Raw genomic sequence first — 20,029 nt, 5'->3', positions numbered from 1 at the left:
AATCATAGCAACAATCATAGCAATAATTGAATCTTCAGAATATCTAACAAACTAAAGATCATACACGTTCACTGAACGAAGATTATGAAAGTAAAATGCATCTTTCTCGCTAACAAATGTTATCAAAATGCATTTTACTGCTCACAACCAGTTCCAAGATCAGTGGATTTGTTTCCTACCGTCGCTGTTTTGTGGAGGGTTTCGCAAAGTAGGCTGCTTCACTCCACCGCTTGAAGGCCACAATGGAGCGCACCAAGAAGTTGGAAAAAGGTAGCAGAATTACAAACCTGATGAAGCAGTTAATAAGTGCCGTAACAGATTTAGAAAGATTTCGGCCAATTTTGGACAGCAACATTTCCTTATTATCCCATTTTAAAGGTACCATTTGTAACTTCTTACACGTATAAACGTAACCGCCTCAATAAACACAATCACACAAGACAGAAAGGACATACATCATAATCTTATTTATATTGCTATAAAACTAAACCCTGCATGGCCTCTGACCTGTCTCTGTTTAGATTCTGCTCTTGTTTAGGCAGAAGTTACCAGTCCACATTGATACTATGCATACTGATTAATCAGAGAAACAGATCTTTGAATAAAACTTTTTCAAATGGATCTTTTATCAGAGCAATCCCTTGAGAAAACATTTTCCAAGCCCGGCTGGTTTGGTGTCGTCTGATATGATGTTACAGTAAGCATTCCATCTAATGCTCTCAGCCCTGCATGTTCCCATGGCTTCCGCTCCAGATTAGCCGGTACTTAACATATCAGAGGTGTCGCAGGAGATTTACGTCTCCCAGAAAGCTAATCAGCTGTATACTTTATAGGTCATGTTTTTAGATTGGCAACACAGTGTGGGCTGGCTGAGGGTATTACCACAGTCTCATCCCAAACTGTTGTGATGATCGCAGTGAGAGAGAGAGAGGGAGAGAGAGGGTGTCTGGCTTCAGTGATGTAAGCCGCATGAAACACGCTCTAATCTAATCTGTGACTATGGGCTGCTCCCAGATCAGAAGATGTCACTGTCAGCCTCATCGCTTTAACCCTGAGTGTGATTCAGCATAGCATCCAGAACAGCCAAATGAGTTGGGCTATGGCTCTAAACTATAGTATATTTTGAAGATATGATCAACCAGATCAAAGCATGTATGAAGTGATGGACAGAACCAGCCCGGTCGCACGAAAAGGCGTATAAATGAGGCTATTATTCGCAAGGCATCTAGCATGCTATGAGAACGCCATTCTTGCCAACCCAGTATCTCAGCCAACTCGTCAACTACTGCTGCTTAGTAATGCCCCTCTGCATCGGATGCAACACATCAGGCTATCAACTATCTTCAATGTAAGAGCAAGTGATGTAGTATTAATAGTGTGAGAGTCTGGTTTGCAGAAAGGTAAAATACCACCATTTTTATGGGTTGGTAGGTTTGTCTCTTGGAGGTATGATTTTTTGCTTTGATTTAGGAATAGAAAGTTGAAAATCTGTTTTTATTTTGTTCAGTGATATGTACATACAGAGTTATAGGAATAAAATGAAATGCAATACATTTTGAAAATTAGTTTCCATTTTTATTTTCCAGAAACCTTCCGAGACAGAAAAGATAAGGCAAAAATGCACTCAATTTGTATTATTTCTGGATTTTTTTTTTCAAATTTTCTTGTAAACAAACAGGTATATTTAAATCTGGTGTTTTTCTCACTAAAGCATTTACTCAACAGATGTGTTGACTGAATGTCCTTTCTAATAAAACATTTGTAAAGACAATTTGTTGACGCCCAAAAGCATTGCATCATAGTGCTCCAAAAGGTAAACATTAACAGGGTACCTTTTAATATTTACAGGTGATATTTATGTAATAATGTTGTACATGCAGTGGAAATAATGTGGTATAAATTACATTCAAATTAGTTACATCTAAGTGACAAACAAGACACAATGTCTTGGAGGAGTTGGAGGTAATCACATTGCAGAAGGGGAATGTAATTTGTCTCTCATCCATTACATATACAATGGACCACAGCAACAAATGAGACTCTGTGTTTTAAAGTGTTCTAGTCAATTAAGCTCTCAATCACATCTCAAAAGTGTAGTTCCAAAAAAACGTCAGACTGTTCCTTTTTAATGATGAGCAATTCAACTTTAACATAGTACAGAAAACACTCTAAGTGCTTCAGGAACATCTGGTTCTGTCCCTGGAAACTGCTGAATAATGTATCTGTAAAAACAGAAGGTCCGTCTGTCTGTGTGTCCCTTTAACTCATCTACTCAGTTTCCTCTTATAGAACAAACTTGTGTAGCGTTTCAGTGACGTGGTCCCGTATTCACTGAGGATATTATCTCACCATTACCTCCTGAATGGCACTAAACGTTCCATAAACCTGTTTCATGCTTCTCGCGCACAGTGCCGTGCCGACGGTCCCAGCAGACGTCCGGTTGTTCATACTAATTGCAGTCAAAGCGGCTCCAAGAACGTCCCTCTTCTCTCCTGTAGTCTTGCTCTGTTGTTGTGGACTAGTCTACTTGTTGAAAACTGATTGACAGCTGTTCTGAGCCAATCATTGCAACGCCGTCTGTGCGGTCTTGTTACAAAATCTTGGAGGTGCACGGCTCGGCACTCAGCGAACCCTCCGCGCAGTCGCCCTTGACTACAATAAGCATGAAACAACTTCAAGAGTTTCTACTCAGGAGCTTTTCACAAAGCTGCTGAGAGTCACTTTTACTGAAGAACTCCTGAGCTAAGAGAAGGGGCGTTGCAGACCCCATTGCTGTGGATGACATTATGTTTCATTAATGAACCTACTTGCTATGTTAATTGTATGATCGGTTGGCAGGAGACCGGTCTGTATCAATCAGTAAATGTCAATTAACAGTCTGTCACATATATTGACTTGTCAAATAGATAGTCTGTCATCAAACACCATCTGCATGTTGTGATTTTACAGTTGATTGAGCAAATCTTCATCATTTAACATATTAATTCTACATAGCACCAATTATACTGTCCATGGAAATTAATTAACTCTATTTATTCATTCACAGTTCACAGTTGGTTATTTAAGTAAGTCTTGCTCAAGGAGAAGTCCAATTCTGAAATCTTGCAATAGGGTTAGGCCTCATCCACATTGTTGGAAACAGCTAAATATTCAGCCATGATATTGAAAATCGTTTAGATAACACTAAGCTACGCTTTCTGTACTCCAACACAACAAACTCGGACAACACCGGCACGCCTCTCTCCAACTCACACTAACGTTTCCATCATTGTCTTCTGGCAACAAGTCACCTCTCACGAGAATTCAGAACAAGACTTCTCCTTGAGAGAGACTTGCTTAGACACAATAACAAACAGACCGGATCAAGTGAAAGTTCTTTGTAGGGTCCTTTCCCAAAATGTTGTCAGACACTTTATAATATAATATAATAATATACATATATATATAATAACAATCTGAGCCTGTCAGTGGCAAAAACAAACACTTTTAGTAGATGTATATTGATGTTGAGGAGTTGCCCCGAGCAATTACATTGCGGGCCGTAGCGGCTGCTGTCTGCAGGGGACCACCCATTTTTCCGAAAGCCCATTACTCCAAAAATACACACTCTCCATGCAACAAATAGAAGCCTATGGCTAATTATTATGCAGAATGACATCATCAGACCATCCCATCTTGTTACCTTGAATGCCTTCCTTGGTTGAAAAATATCATGACCGGAAAGGTCCGATGAGGCAATTTTGCTTAATAGCATGGCTTAATAGCCATGTGCTTCTGTTTGGGGTAACGGGCTGTCGGGACTTTTTTCGAACTATTGGGAGTTTTCGGAATAATGGGTCGTAGGAACAATGACATGGCACCCGTCCGCAGCGCTCTCCCTCAATTCTGGACCAATTTAAAAAATGTTTCCAGATTAGTCACTTGCACTCAAAAACATGGGTAAATAGGGTCCTGGTTGAAAAGTACTTAAGTTTTCCAATAAGTCACGAATATATGGCCAACATGTTCTCATCCCAACTTGTCACATACTGATGCTTTGTGAGACCCCTCGGCTTTACTTTTCAGTAGCTGTAAACACGCTTAGTGCTTCATGTTTTGAATCAAACAAAACCACTTAGTTAGGTTTAGGAAAAAAACTAAATGGTTGGGTTTAAAATTATGTTTTTACAGTGAAATACGACTTAACGTTGTGAATATGGGACACAAACGAACAGCTGATTGATAAGTGAAAATGAAACGTAACGCACAAGACATGAACAGCAGCCTTCTGGATGAAAGCCCTGTGTTTGTTGGACCCATCCATCACCCCTCGCGCCCGCCTGCCCTGTGTGTTTCTTTCACCGTTTAAACTACGTCACCACACCCTGTGGGTTTACTGTTGTCGTGGATGGGTTTAGATTTTAGTCAATGGAAAGCCCGGTGCATCGCATAACAGCGCTCAATTGTGCCTTGCACAGCAGTATCGAATGCCGACGGCCGTGACAAAGTATTTGGCGCCCTGGGAATGAGAACGGGCTGATATGGCGGCAATAATATTTCTTCTTCTTCTGATTACTTTTGGGGCTCAGAACACAGTTGCAGTAGAAAGTAATTCATAGGATCATCTGAGAATTTGTCCATTAGCTGTTTCAATATGCATTGATTCCAGAACCAATAACATGGACTCCCACTGTAAAGTAATGCTTTAGAACAAATGAAAATCTGAAAACGCCAATGTTCCATTGTGTCAGAGGGTGGCGATGAAGCCAGGATATTAAATTAACCAAACCACTGAGGTACTAAGCCAATATTGTCAAAGTGTCTTCAAATATGCCGATTCTCAACATTAACAACTCATATATGCCCATCTCACAGTCTGATATTCACACAGTAATCACTTTCAGCTGCCTTCCAGTGCAGTTTAAATGATAATGGACCTACAGTATGATGCATGCGTCTCCATGGTGATTACTGGCCCTGCTTTTGTTGCCAGGAGCACAAGACTCCAGGACAATAGAACTATACATCACAAAAACTTACCTATTCTTTACAGTCGGATGTCTTAGGTAATGCAGTCCAACTGGTAATTTCAGTCATTATGAATCAAGCATGAAGCAATTTATTCAACGCAAAAATATGTTTCCAGTGGACAGATAATGTGCCATATTTCCCAGCGTGACAGCCAAAGCCACTTCCAATGAAAAAGCCTCCTTTTGAACTGCTGTAATTTACATGCATAATACAACTTAATGTTTAATTCTACTAGGATCATTAGGGATGGTAAATTATTCAGCCAATCTGCCAGAAGTACTTTAAATCACATTAAGTTGATTCAGACAGCAGGAAAAGGACCCCAATTACACACATTAAAGCCAAGGTGATGCCATCATCACATGCAGTAAATACAGTGAATAGAGTAAACAGACACTCACAGCTAGCCAAAGGTTAGTAACACGAGTGATAAAAAACAATCCTAAATTGGCTTAACTGGTTGAATTGGTTCTATATTTACTTAGGGAACTGTGAGGTGTGCACAGTCTTTCTGCTGTTTGTGACAACCCGTCGTAGCTGTGACAGCCGAACCCTCATCCAGCTAGAAACCTTTTGAATTTCAGGAGCGGAGTGGGACAGAGAGGCTGAGTGGACTGGTTAGCTCTGCCAACGACGTTACGTTTTCAGTTTGATTTGTTGTTGCTTGGTTTGTCTGTTTGTCTGCAGGTGTATGGAAAAACTACTCTCCCGATTTTCATGAAACTTTGTGGAAGGGTGAATCATGGGCCACGGAAGAACCCAGTAGATTTTTGAGGGGATCTAATTCACGGGGCGGATACACACATTATTTTTCACTTATGGAAATGAGGGTTCTCTGAGTGCCCTTCTAGTTGCTTTGAGAATGTTCAGTGGTTGGAGAGTTTGGAAATAATATTTTAATTGTGTGGGAAAACATCAATGCACATGCCCAAAAACCTTGAAACCCTGAAAGCAGATGGCACAAATTTGATTCCAAGTGGGGCTGATTGCCTGCTGCCCCCACTGCAATTTGATTGGCTATTAGCCGAGTACTGTTATCGCTATTTGCTCACAGCTGGTAGAAATAACCAGATTTAACGTGGAAGGGGTTCTCCAGGAAAAAAAATTACAAACTGTGAGCTTGTCAGAGGAGATGCTTTCAGTCTTTGGCAACAACTGAATCAGAATTTATTTTAGAAGTGAATTGATTCAAGCTGCAGATTGTGTTTTCATCATTTTTAACTTCCACCCACCGTTAGTGGTGCATGTCACTGAATGTTAAGCTCAGTGATTGAGGCCAGTCCTCCTGCAGTCCATTGCTCCCTCACTCCTCTGTTGCATTTTTTTTTAAATATGAGGGAGTGTTCTTGCAGAATTGGAGGGTGAAGTTATCCTTTAAAGCTGCAGTGGGTTGAAATGAAGCAGATATGATTAAAAAAAAGTTATTTTTATAAAATGGTCACTATATCCTGACAGTAGTGCATGAAACAGGTAATCTGAAAAAATCATGTTCCTCCGGTGTCCTCCGGTGCTCCTAACGGCATCTGCAAGATTTCACAGACCGGAGGAAAACAACCAATCACAGCCGAACTGTTTTAAAAACATCTTGTAGTGTACTATTTAGCTGTAAAGTGTATGACTCGGCAACCATGTTGAGATCAGTTGAGAAAATACCAAGAATAGCCCACCAGCCGGATCAAACTTTCTCATTTTACAGCTCAACAGTACACTGCAAGATGTTTCTGAACACATTTGAGGAGAGAAATAGGCATTACAGTAAAAGAAAATTGATTAATATTTGATCAGCGCTGCCTCGTTTGACCGTTTGATCAGAGTTTGCGAGTGATTGACAGCTGCCTCCGTTGAATGAACAGCCAATAGGAACTCTCTTTCTCTCTGAAATGACCTGTAATTGGCCAAAGTCTCCCGTCACAGACTTGATTTTCTAAAGCCTGACAAAAGAGCCATGAGGAGGTGAGGAAGTCTAGTTATCTCTCAGAACACTTGAATTACAATATGCTGAAAGGTTACCTGCCTACTGAAGCTTTAAGTAGCTACACGTGGTAATAGAGTAAATTTAAGTCGATACTACCTTTGTCTGAATAAGACCTACACTTTGAATCTGGCCAGACAAACTGGCAAGAAATAAAGAATGCATCATCTCACTGCTCATTTACCATTCCTGCTTTTTCTCTTGCCAAGATATCATCTAATTACACAGAGACCCATATGATTAACTCCATCACGGCTACTGAATTTGAGAATGTTTTTAATTAAATGTGTTCACATTCTATTACAGAGAGGCTGCTGGAAAACTGGTGGAGAATTTCATGTACACAGGAGATAATACCCGCTCTCTGTCTCAGTCAGAGAATGTTCTCCGTAAGCAATTAACTGATCACATGAGAAATGATTTCATTGAAAAATCCAATCTGATTTGGCTTGTAAAGTTCAAATTACCATCTTTTCTTACTCCAGATGCTGATTGATTGTACAGTTTCACGTCAACTTAACCTTGGCCTGTGTTTGACACTGTGAATAACAGGTATCTCTACAGTGGTGATTTTGGAAATAGTAGTCAGCACTGTGTATCTCTGAGAGGAGGCTCTCTCTTAGTTCTACTGGGCTCTGAATTTTTTTTAAAGATTTTTTGGTCACTTTTTGCCTTTATTTGACAGTGATAGTGGAGAGAAACAGGAAATGTGGGGAAAGAGAGTAGGGGACTGACATGAAGCAGATGGAATCGAACCGGGTACTAGCTGCTCAGGGCATTCGCACCCATGTGGTCTGCACCCTAACCAGTCAGGTATCGGGTCGCCCCTACCCAGTTCTGACTTAGGGGCCGCGTGTCTGCCAACAAGAGGACCCCCTGCTGGCTATTGGAAAAAAAAATGCAAGTTTAAGGCACTTCCGCATTGGCTTCACTTCTCACGCTCTGTCCACAAAGAGAACGTCAGCAGTGCATGGCAGCTGCCTCGCTGAATTGCTGCGTATCTCACGCGTGTGTCGTCCACACTGGCAGCGTTTCTGCTGCTGCTGCTGCCAGCCCTTTCTTTCTACATTGAGTTCATTTCATTTCATTTTAAATGTCATTTATATTTATTTTAGACAGAAAAAGGTTAAGAAGTGGGTGCTCATTGTAAATAATAGTAATAATCCACAATTAAAAGCCAGTACTATATTCATTCATAGAGAACTGCAAGTCACTGCATTTTCTACAACACTGTCCTGTAAATATTTCAGAATAAAAGCCTTGTGTTAATAAATGAAGGAAAAGAAAGAAAAAAAACACTTGAGGGCTTTTATTTTTAAATGAAAGCAGGAAGTGTTGACTTAACAATAAATCTTTATTTTTTTTAATGTCCGTGACATATTCTACAGATACCTGAGACCTTGAATCTCTAGAAGCTGTGTGACATGCAGCCGAGCCCCTGTGTGGCTGCTCTAACCTGCTCTAAACAACGTTCCCTGTGTGGACAGGGAACGTTAGACCTGGAGGTAGCCCACTGTGGTGGACACAGGCCCTTACATTGCATTCAACTTTAAAACATTTCCCTAAAATAGGTATTATTATCATTATTAGACAATATCAGTGGCAGGAGCCGTAGCATAAGAAGTAGTAATAGTGCTGATAGTAGTAGTGGTAGCAGAAGCAGTAGTAGAAATTATAACATTAATAGTAGTAGTGGTGCTGTAGTAGAAGTGGTAGCCGTTATTCCTTCCTTTGTTTGCCTGCTTGTAAGCCGATTTATACCTTTGCTTCAACAATAAACCACTGAAATCATCCTGCTGCCTCACCCTCTGCATTTTGGTTCTTTCTTACCACATCATGACACGGTGGTTGCTAAGATATTTCTAAAAGTTAGATTACTTCTATACTTCTATTTTGTCAAAATAAGATGACTTTTTTTTCTCCATCGCTACTCCTCTGTAGTACTCTCCTTCTTCTGCCTGCTCACTTCTTTCTTTAAAGCATGATGTACTTTTAACTGATTGCATGGCCTTACTATAATTACTGCTGACTTGCTCCTGCCCCACCAATTCTATTCTTATTCTATACCCATCCGTCATATCTTATTTTCCCCTTAGGCTGAGTTCTCAGTTCTCCGCCACTCCTTTCCACATCTCAGAAGGAGCTGGGTCATTGTAGGGGCTGTACACATACCGCGTCTAAAAACGCGTGGAAGACGCCAGCTGTGCCGTTTTTGTTCTTTCCAATGTGTTTGGGAGGTCAAGCTCCTGTCACGCCATGCCGTTACTAAGCAACCAAAACCGAAACCTACGTGCTGCGATGACATTGATGATGAAGTTGCAGTAATTTAGCAGGAAGTCTCACTGACTAAACTGAACACAGTCAGAACAAATTGGCTCACCTTTCAACCGGATGTTGTGACGTCCTCGGAACAAAAGGTTGAAGCCAGTAAAATAGTCCGAGAGACAGATCATTAAGCTCTGAGTAGACCTGCACTAAAATGATTAACCGCTCCTTCATGTATTTACCATAGACTGATATTTTATAAAAATGACCTGTGGTGACCTCTAGGATAATCACAGCCTCATGAAACTTTACAACTACATACTAGAGACGTAGAGCATTCAGAGGATGGATGGCTTTCCTAGCTAGATTGCCAATAAGGGGGTTTCTGAGCAGTTTACACAACACAAGTGCTCGCCATCCAATCGCGGAAAAATGCAATTCTTGCAGAAAAAAACAAACAAATCACACCATGGCTTTTTCTATGGTGTTCCTCAATGTCTTGGTGTCTTAATGTGGTATTTTTAGGGATTACTGATCATTGTTTTCAATTATTGAGTGGTTAAAAAATGGTCAAATTTAGCACCAAATCTGTGTAACAAATGCTATTGTCAACAATTAATGCAACAACTTATGAGGAATATTGGAGCATGGGAATGGCCATCATATACTTTTATCATAATGTTCTAAACATTTTAATAATAATAATAATACATTTTATTTAGTGGTGCCTTTCTGGACACCCAAGCTTACTTAATTTTACTTACAAAATTAATTTTAATTCATTATTACTTTTTAATTTCTGAATTGTAATTTCTGTATTTATATATTATATTTCTGTGTTGTCTGCCGGGAGTGGATTCCTGTAGGAGTCAGCGAGTCACACTATGGCGAGCGCCAATGAAACGCTGGAGCTGGAAGACACATCTAGTATCATCACCCACATGTGCCAATCACTGGGATGATACATGTATGGGTGGCTTGAATGTTTAAATATAGTGAAGGTGGAACTAATTGAAATACTCCTCCTAATTCATGAGTTTTAGTGTATTATTCTATGTATTTTGTGTTTTCAGTTTCATAGCATAACAGATGCTTGCAGTTGTATAGCCTGTTGCCTTTTGGGAGAGAGTTTTGTCAGTGTTCATAAACAAGTGTTTGAAATTTTCTGTATTTTTCTATTGAAAATAGTTTACCAAAGTTGCCACTGGGCAAAATCTTACCTCAGTCAAGAGGATTTTGACACTTGCACTATTGTTTGTTCAAAATGAATGAAAAGAAACATATCCTTAGGCATTTGTTTGTTTGTTTTTTCTGCTGTACCAAACTCGCACCGATTGATAACTCCTAAACCAGAGTATGAAGACATTTTGTGTACCCTTCCACTCCTATGTGACAGTGTAGACTCTCTGGATCTAATTTACTGCTTTGACCCCTGCCATATGCCAACAGGATGTGTTTTCCTCTTGTCTCTTGTCATGTCTGTGTTGTCTGCCGGGAGTGAAATAGATGTAAACAGGAGCCGACTTGATCACTCCGTCTGCTCTGCAGTTTTCTCAGGTCCGCTGCGTCACAAATATCAACAGACATTTATAAAACATGTGCGGGGCTCATGCTGGTTGTTTCCTGTGTGCCATTTAGCAGAGCCGTGGTTTGCTGCTTTGTGCATAAAGGAGACATAAGGATGCCATGTGTCAGCTTTCTGCAGATCACACGGCTACAGGTTTAGACCCTTAGAGTAAAGATTTGCCCATCCTTACTTCATAGAGGTCTAGTTTAGGTTTTTGACAATGTGCACATGTTTTGTAGCTAGAATTCTGTATGCCAATTCAAATTGAACTGCTCGCATATAGGAGTCTATAGTCTTTATATCAGTTTATATATCATGGTCCATGGGAGAGGTACATCGATACTTTGTCGCATTTATCTTACATTTTTTTAAAAATATATTTCTGAAATCAGGCTGCACGGTGGTGTAGTGTTAGCACCATCTCACAGCAAGAGGGTCGCAGGTTCGAGTCCGGCTTCCTCCCACAGTCCAAAGACATGCAGGTTAGGTTCATTGTTGACTCTAAATGTCCTGTAGGTGTGAATGTGAGTGTGAATGGATGTCTCTATGTGTCAGCCCTGTGATGGTCTATATACTCCGCCTTCGCCCAATGTCAGCTGGGATCGGCTCTAGCCCCCCCGCGACCCCGAATAGGATAAGCAGTTACAGATAATGGATGGATGGATTTCTGAAATCCAAGAGGGATATCCATCCTCTCTGCCAAACGTCAAGTACAACAGCCCAGTTACCTGGAAAAAACATTGACATTTTACGTTTCTGCAAACCATAGATATATATTAAATGTTGACGTTTTTATTTAAAATTGTACTGGGCAGAGGTGGACAATGTGCTCAAACTCAGCTTGTTTCTACCTTGATGTTTCTTCCTATGCCTGCTGATGTTGTTGATGATGTTAGGATCTTATGGCCAGGTAAGATAGATTGAGAGTGAATTGCATGATGTTCATCTGTGCCTGTCTATCATCAGTTGAGCATGCTGGTGCAGAAAAGGTAAGTAGGGAAACACAGAGATCTAAGTATAAACACACTCGAACCGGAAAGCAGCATCCAGACAACTTGGTTAACTCTAGCAGGTGGACTCAAATGGAACGGTAATCTTGCACTGTGTTGATATCACATAGGCAACATGTTAGCAGTGCAGTTTGACCCAGTTATCTAAATCACAACATTTTTGAAACAGTTTGAAATGTTCAAATCATTCATAGCATAGTAACACTGCACGTGCACATAACTGTGGTAACCACATTCAATGTGTGGCATGTGAGGTTGCCCCACCAACTTCTATAGTTTTGTCTGGAGTCACTGCATATGTCAACAGATCAGATGTCAACAATAAAAAAATGTCTTTAAACTGTAATCATGACTGATGGGAATGATGGGCAAAGCTACAAAAATATCTAAATTGTGACATGTGAGTGTCTCGAAGAGGGGGGCACTCAGAAAGTCCCCCTAATTGGAGAATGTTAATTTCCAAGTTAGGACTGTCATCCTGTGCATCGTTAAAGGGTGACATGAAGTTAAAAGTAAAAAATGAGTTAATTGCAAGAAAAATGTGGAAGAAATGTGATGGGGGTGTTAATTACTACAGCTAGATTTGAATCAGCAAGTGCTGCCTCAGGAGACCAGAGTCAAGGTCACCACTCATCCTTTAATCAACAACATGGAGATCAGCCTGCTACTGCCACAGCCGCTCAGAATAGAGAGAGAGAGAGAGAGAGAGAGAGAGAGAGAGAGAGAAAAAAAAATGGTATTAATGATGTACTCATGCACGCACACACACACCTGCTAGCCCTTCATATCGTACAGAATAATCAATGAGGACGCAGGTTTGATCCCAGACTCTAATTATCCTTCTTGTTGCGATCTTTCTCAGCCCAGTAGATACAAGTACATGCCCTAGTACGTCTGTGTGTGTGTGTGTGTGTGTGTGTTCATATGGATATGTAGCATGTGTGTATATGTGCTTGTCATCCATAAAGATCTTTAATTGGACCCCAATTTCCATTTCTATTTGCATAGAAATGAAGTAAATTATGCAGTGGCTGCCTCTCTCCATCAGATGATAAAGTGCAGTTAATTAGGGCTAAATACATGAATAAGTAAACTAACAATGTAAATATACGGCAGGACGCAGGTCCCTGCTGTACAACTCATATGAAATGAAAACAGTCTCTGAGATCACTGGTTTGTTATATGGTAGATTACCTTCACTAACGGACCGACTGGGAAATGGAGTCCTTTCTGGCTCGGAACACTTATGAAGGGGAGGCAGCACGAGCTGAACTTGTTTTGAGTGGGCTCAGTTTCACAGCTCGTCATGTCACATCGACACGAGTGATTTCAGCTTATCTTAATTTAACCGCAACCTCATTACAGACGGTTAGACTCGACTAGAGTGATTGACAGAATTGTCAATTAATTTGAGGCAAAACATCTAAGCAAAGAGTGGAAAGAGTTGTTTCGGGTGTCCACGGTCCCCCCAAAGTCAAAGTTGGGTTATTTTTCCATGTAGATGGTGTTATATGCAGTGCTGTGAAAGTTCACACTTCACAAGAGGTCGCTCAAAGTTTAGGTCACACAGATGAAAATGAACTAGTTCACGTTCATATCACAATTTAGAATTTTGAACCAGTTCCAAAAAAATAACTTTTTTTTTTTTTTTTAAAGGAGCTGCTCCAAGCTAATCTTTTTCAGTAGAACCTCCTCCTACTCATCCATCCCCAGGCCCCAATCTGTCTACCACGGCGATGCTTTACAAAATGCCGTGAGTTTGACTTGGGTGGAGGAACTCTGTTCTTACCCTTTGTTAATGATTTCTTGTGATCATCATTCACTCGCAGATATTTCAGAAGACTGGGCGGATGCTTCAACTCCATGTGTTGTCAGCCATGATAAGTCAGCCAGCCATGTGCCTTCCAGTTCAAGTTCAAGTTCAAGACCTTTATTTGTCCCCGAGGGGCAATTGGTTTTGCCGCAGTAGCAACAACAACATCTCATCACAGTAAGACAATATATGCATACATCCCCACATACTAAAACACTAAAAAAAGGTGAAACCTTGAAGTGCAAAGATGTTAAAAGAGTTACAATATTACCATATAAGTTAGTGAAAAGAAGAAAAAATAGGCATGGGTGGAAGTGCTGATACTACCTATACTTAACAGAGTTGAGCAGTGAAATGGCAGAGAATTTATATAGGTTAGTTTTGACTGGAACCAGAGGGCAAAAACTTAAATTCTGAATGCAGGGGGTTGGTTGGGTACGGTCCGAAATTATGTATTCTGCTTTCTTTATCAGCTGTTTGTTGTACAGTTCAGACAGTCATTTCTGCTGAGTGCCGATGATTTTGCTGCTGATTTTCATCACCCTTGTTAATGAGTTTTTCTGTTTGAGTTTGAGGGATGCATACCAGCAAATAAAAGCAAAAGTGTAAACTGACTCAATAAAAGATTTATAAATCTATGCAAGCTATGGCGCGTTCACCAGGTTTTCACTCGGTGCCGGTCACCGACGGACAACAACATTAGTCGCGTTATTCAAGCATTGTGCCATACGTTAGCAACTAAAAAGGAGAAGGGGCTTCAAACTAAGCGTTTCAAGCTACATCCGTAATTATGAAAGTAAGATCCGGACATGTAATTTTAGCCCTTAACATGTTTGTGTAATCTACTCATGCAATCTTCTTTATAAAAAAGAAAAAAGTTGACAAATGCATTTAAACAATAAGGTTTTAATTTTTAACTGCACTTGCAGCAAGTACAGTATGTATCGATACAGATTTGTGTATTTTCACAGATTGTGCTTATAGGGATTCAATCCTGTGCAGCTACAAAGCTGCCAGTGTACCTGTGTGGTAGCTACAGCAGTTTTGTGCAACCATGTGGCAGCACTTTTGTACCAGACTGCATGTTATTCCCAACTGAAGATCACCTTCGAGGCAGCGTGGCCCAGGTGTCACAGTTGTAACAGCAACGTGTTGCTGGATTTGCTACAGCTTTGACTTCAGCATCTTGCTGGCTTTTTCTCCATAGCAACGGCAGATGAGGCTCATGGATATTGTAATATTTAGAAGAAGAAAAAAAGAAACATGATTATTCAGAAACTAAGTTAAAGGCTCGGTTCACTTTCTTTCAAATCTGACGTAATCCAATACTCTCATCATGCCTGTGTGAACATTGAAAGTGATACTGGTTGCTGTAATTGTTCCTCTTGTCCTTACTGGCTACTCTGACTACTTCAGCCTCATCTTAACTTCAGCTGAACTTTTTTCAAAGGGACATATCATGCAAATAAGTATCTGGAGTGCCTACTAATCCACAAACTGTGAAATAAGACAACCCAGTCAGTTTTTTTAGTGGGCTGTCTAGATCAGAAAACATGTGATTCAACAAGCAATTCAGATCCGGCTTTCCTTCCTATGTCACATTCAGGCTCATTAGAATATACCACACAGCTTGAGAACTACCTTTGCACCATATTTTCCTTACAAACCAATCCGAGCAGATTGGGCTTTTTCAGGAGGGAGTCTTAAAGAGAAAAATGGAGCGTTTCAGACAGAGGGTGAATACAGGTGTATTCAGACAGACAGTATGAAAAAAATAAGTGATTTTGAACATTAAAGCATGAAAACATGTTCAAGAAGAAACCCAAAATACAAGCATGAACCTGGAAGTGAGCATGATATGTCCCCTTTAAATTTTCCGGGAGACTCTTTGGTTTATGGTACCCAATTGAGATCATGACACAGCAATTTTCAGAAAACAAAAAAAATAATTGGGGGACACTGATGCTCTAAATAAGACAAATCTTGCAAAGAAGCTCACTTTTAACATGGATGCAAGCTGGGTCTGATTCTGCTCTTTTTGATTTGGACTTCCTTCTCTCTTCCAAACAAAGTCTACTAACAGAAGACTGATGAGCCGGCCAAAATTAACACAAAGATGGGAAAATACCCAGACCAACCCAAAAAAGGGTCATATAGGATCTTGGCTCTCCCCTCTAACCTAAGCCAACATCAGAACTAAACCGAACAGCATAAAGCCGCAAAAGAAACTCCAGATTTTCCCAGGAGACTCCCGTTTATCATTGCCCTGTCCCGGTTTCCTCCCGGGGTCACACTTCTCCCATTTCCACACCTTTTTTCCTTTTCTTTATCTCAACCTGTTTCTGGCACTGTACAGCGTGTATGAGCCGTACTGTTTCTACTCGGACGACAATACAGCTACACCTGATGTTGTTTCCAGTGCGTTTTGAGCTGCGCTCGCCGCACATCACAGCGTGCAGCACCCAAAGTTGGGCTTTGTCGGACGCAGCGAAAAGACGCAGCGAAAAGACGCCGTGGCGCGGCACAATCCAGTGGAAATAACAGGTTTCAGAGCGCAGTGGTGCCGTCGTCGCGTTGTGTCTGAAAGGACCTTCAGACAGTGAGAGAAGGAGAGAAATTGAGAGTACTGAGAGAAAGAAACACTCAAGCAGGGGCAACAAATTAATGCATTAATAAAAAATTATGATTATTTTTATGCCAGAGATTCATACCAAGTTCAAGCCAAGTGGGCGAATTATACAGTTTTCTTTCCTGAGAATTAAAAGTAAAATAAAAGTAGGCCTATTTTACATAAAAATGCTGTTCCAGTGCACTTATTATTTTGTTATTTTCATTCTTTAGAAGTCACCAGAATGCAGAAAAAACAAAGTCTCTGAAACTCACATTTTTCTGGGGGACGACCCCCACACCCTCCCACTTAGGTTTTGAAATCTTCCCTATTTCTGAGGTCTCAACGTTGGCAAGTATGGGACTACCAGACCTATCAAAACACAAAGAAATAACACAGGTAAAAAGATCTAAATCATATCAGCCACAATACAAACACAAGCTGCTGCTGCCTTGGCTGGAAGGTGGAAAAAAAAGAGTGAGCCAAGGTAACTGCCCCTCTTTATAGGTTTTCCCTCAATCAGGCCGGATCAGATACACCTGAGAGAGAACACAAGACATCATGAAAAAAACATGTGCACATCATAGCCAGTGAAGAGAATCAATGGTTTTCCTACACTAGGGGAACCTGGCATTGTGAGCATGGGGCTATCCCCACATAGCGGCCTCTTAGAATACCATTTTAAAACAATACTAACCATATTAAATGTTCATATTTGAAATAAAAAACATATTATTAATATGAAGTATATTCAGGTACATCCCTTGGAACTACATGAAGAGAAAATATTCCACATAATATACTCTGTTACAGAAAAGGTTGTCTTTTACTACGTTAACTTAAGAGGCACATAATAACATTACCTCTGCCCTTCTCCTCCCTGGTCTTCTCCTCCTTTACCACTTGCAGCAGAATTATCAGAGAAACTGGCTGTGCATTGAAAGTTCCTTCAGGGAACAGGTGCTGAGTGGTTTTGATCAGCTTTATGACACCTCAGGTCCCGCGTCTCTTTGATGATGTTGAGAATGCAGGCTGATGTAGCCGTGTGAAGAGCACCGCGGGAGTGTCAGCAGAGCGCCATCACGGCTGACCTGAGCACTACAAAGACTTAATCACTCAGACGCACACAGGCGGAGGAGAACAGGGGGGGGGGGGACATGGAGAAGACTCAAACGCCTGTTCCCAGTCCATCAGCCCCAGTTTTAAAGGATAGCCTTTCTACAACTTTGGTCTTATTCATCAAATATGCAGAAAACATCAATAAAACTGTCAGATTTACCACAGTAGTTTGGAGTAATTACTTCAAACAAATTGAAGTATCAGCACAACTGACATGTTGAGGACATGGTTCTATCACATAACAATGACAAAATAGATCTGTTTTTGCATTCCAAAATTATATATGTGAGCAATTTTTTTCTAATCAAGAGTGAGAAGAAGACACACTAGCAGTACTTTTTTTAAACTTGGGACACTTAAAGGAGACATATCCTGATTATTTCCAGGTTCATACTTGTATTTTGTGTTGCTACTAGAACATGTTTACATGATTTAATGTTCAAATAACACAATATTTTTCTCATGCTGTCTGTCTGAATATACCTGTATTCACCGTCTCTTTAAGTTCCCCTCCCGAAAAAGCCTAGTCTGCTCTGATCAGCTTGAAAGAAAAACATGGCGCACCTTTTGTAAATGTAGTTCTCAAGCAGTGGGCGGTATATTCTAATGAGCCTGCATGTGACATAGGAAAGGGAGCCAGATCTGATTGGCTTGTTGAATCACATGTTTTCTGATCTATATAGCCCACAAAAAAACTGACTGGGTTGTCTTATTTCACAGTTTGTGGGTTGGTAGGCACTCCAGATACCCAGATGTATGTGCACAAGCATACACAGTTTTAAATGGGTGGCCAACCCAAAATTTCTGCCTCATCATTGGCTCTCACCTCGCTATGGGGTGGATGTTTGGCCAGCATGTTTGATTGTGCCTGTATGGTTGATGCCGTGTCGCTTTGCCTTTAAGGGAGTGAAACTCTTCTCTCTGAAACAACACAGCCACGTGCATGCACCACAGCAGGACACAACTTTTCAGTGGAACACAGCCTGTTCTCATCGCCAGGTCATCATACCGACGTTTTGTCATGGCCCTCGGGATCTCATACGATGCACAAGGTACCCTTTATAGCGCCTCTGAAACGCACCCAGCTTTCAAATTAACTCCAATATCAACTCATCTGCGGCAATATAGATGCTCTCAGAGCAACTGCTCCGGCCGTCCAGTCACTCCGTCCGCGTAGGGAGGAGCCGAGGTCAAGGTGGATGGATGGGTCAAACAAACACCAGACTGGTCACATGAGAATATGATTAAAGTGATGTATTGCTCAGTCCAGTCGCGGTGGCAACTATTTTATCTTTCCTCATGATGATCGTGAGGTAAACAGTAGAAATACTCTGGTCACATTACAATGTAATCCGCCAGGAAAGTGTGCACATTGCATGCACATGATTGGCCAACGCAGCACCTTGCTGGATGACGCTGCATCGCAGCAAAAGTTGAGCCTCCTTCAACTTTTATTTCATCAGTCGGTGCATACAAGATGGTACATTAAGTTTGCTTTGTTCAGAGGATGTATGGCAAAGTATTCTCTTCTAATATTGGAAATTGAATTGATGATTCTTTGGCTTGTGACGAGCTAAATGCTGTTTGATGCCTCTCCAGGGTTTCAACTATCTCCATGACAGCAACTCAGCGGGTAAATCACACGAAGATTTACCTTCATTTCTCAGTCTCTAGAGAGATTTGGCAGTCGCTGGCTTGGTGTTTTTTAGCCTGATGGAAAAATACTCTTCTTCCTCCACTCTCTCTCTCTCTCTCTTTCTAATGGAATATGCACTTAGCGTTGTCTGTGCGTGTATATCAAGCTGTAATGAATGGACCTGAAGCAGCATTGAGTGAAAGTGTATTCCAATGATTGAGTGTCTAGCCTGTAACAATAGGTTGCAGAGTTGTGTGGGGGCTTTAAGTTATGAGGCCTATGATGGTGATTTGATGCCAGCAAGCAATTTGTCAGACAACAAGAAAGGTTTCTGTGAGCCATTAAAGGAATAAGAGTAGGAAATCACAGAGGTGAACGGAAAAAGATGGACTACTGTTTGTTAAACTTGTCACAGTAAATGTAGTAGCAGCTTCTAATTGGGCCACAGAGCACAACGCGGAGGAAAGTGCATAGTAGGTTTCATAAAAAACGTGCGCCAGGTACATTTACTACTATTCTAATTGATACTACTTATTGGTACTGATCATTTTCTTTTTGATGTCTGTGTGAGAAAAAGTTAAAAAAAGAACAGAATTAAAGCGTAAAGAGATTCAATCACAGGCACAGTTTGCGTTGGTTCACTGAACCCTCTAGAAATGCATCTTATATTTTTATGATAACGCAGAACTAATACTTTTTTGTAATGATGAATAATGTTGTAACAACCTTGTTGTGTCTTCTTATTGACAGAATAAGAAACCAATAAGACAAGATAGAATTGTGGTCTTTTTATCTACTTACAACATCAGACGCTCTCTGTCCACACTGGATCTGTTAAATATGCACTTTCTAAACAAACCATGTAGCTATCAGCTGTGCGGTCCGGATCGGACAAGAGACATAGCCTGTTTAGAGATGGGTGAGTAGTACTTACTATCTTCAGACGTTTGTGTTTATTAAACGGAAAACACAGGTTTTATACTGCGATATGTACTGAAAATGACAAACAATACAGCCAACAGTAGCCTC

General features: G+C 40.7%; 2 long non-coding RNA genes across 2 annotated transcripts in view; one reads left to right on the top strand and one right to left on the bottom strand.

Annotated features, from left to right (window-relative positions):
• LOC141774982 (uncharacterized) overlaps nt 1-20,029 on the top strand; it is a 1,018,885-nt gene that overhangs the window by 236,246 nt on the left and 762,610 nt on the right. The window lies entirely within an intron of this gene.
• Nucleotides 6,766-7,192, bottom strand: LOC141774799 (uncharacterized). The gene is made up of 2 exons (XR_012595466.1): nt 7,021-7,192; nt 6,766-6,941 (listed from the first exon to the last, which is right to left on the bottom strand). It is a non-coding gene; the product is annotated as an uncharacterized LOC141774799 (long non-coding RNA).

Source organism: Sebastes fasciatus, chromosome 10 (genome assembly GCF_043250625.1).
Source record: "Sebastes fasciatus isolate fSebFas1 chromosome 10, fSebFas1.pri, whole genome shotgun sequence".
NCBI lineage: Eukaryota > Metazoa > Chordata > Actinopteri > Perciformes > Sebastidae > Sebastes > Sebastes fasciatus.
This window is presented reverse-complemented; position numbering and strand designations above follow the sequence as displayed.